Source organism: Gavialis gangeticus, unplaced genomic scaffold (assembly GCF_001723915.1).
Source record: "Gavialis gangeticus isolate Ggan-Ray unplaced genomic scaffold, GavGan_comp1, whole genome shotgun sequence".
Taxonomy (NCBI): Eukaryota; Metazoa; Chordata; order Crocodylia; family Gavialidae; genus Gavialis; species Gavialis gangeticus.
The window spans coordinates 136,363,555-136,364,288 of NW_017728992.1; positions in this window are offsets into that span (position 1 = coordinate 136,363,555).

The window sequence follows — 734 nt, forward strand, 5'->3', positions numbered from 1 at the left end:
AGCAAAAGCTGTGTTTATCTGGCACATTATTAGACAGAAAGCTCCACTAACTGGCATCTGAGGGTTGTGCCTAGAGTGAAACCGAAAGTCCCACTTTGGGTTTCACTGCCGCGAGCCGAGTTCTTTTTCATTACTTCTTTGGCCCATAGCCTGGGCAAAGCAGCCTGTGCAGGGCCCCTTTCCCTGTCCCCTGGCACCCTGATGCTGGGGAGTGCACCAGACGGTTCACAATTAACCTGCACCATGCTTATAGGCTCGGCTGTGCTATGCTGGCTAGCACTATGGATGAAAGGGACTTGGGAGTCATGACTGATCACAAGATGAACATCAATGTGATGCTGCAGCTAGTAAAGCAAGCAACACACTGGCTAACATCCATAGATGCTTCTTAAGCAAATCTCAGGACATCATTCTCCCATTGTACTTGGTCTTGGTAAGGCCGCAGCTGGAGTATTGCGTCCAGTTTTGGGCTCTACAATTCAAAAAGGATGTGGAGAAGATTGAGAGAGTCCAGAGAAGAGCCATGCACATGATCAGAGGTCAGAAGAACAGACCTTATGATGAGAGGCTGAGACTGAGAGCTATGGGACTCTTCAGTCTCGAAAAGCACAGGTTCAGGGGTAATCTGGTGGCTGCCTATACATTTATCAGGAGTGCTCACCAGGATCTGGGGGAACCTCTGTTTACCAGAGCACCCATATAACCCAGGAGGTGCACAGCCCCACCAGGGGAGA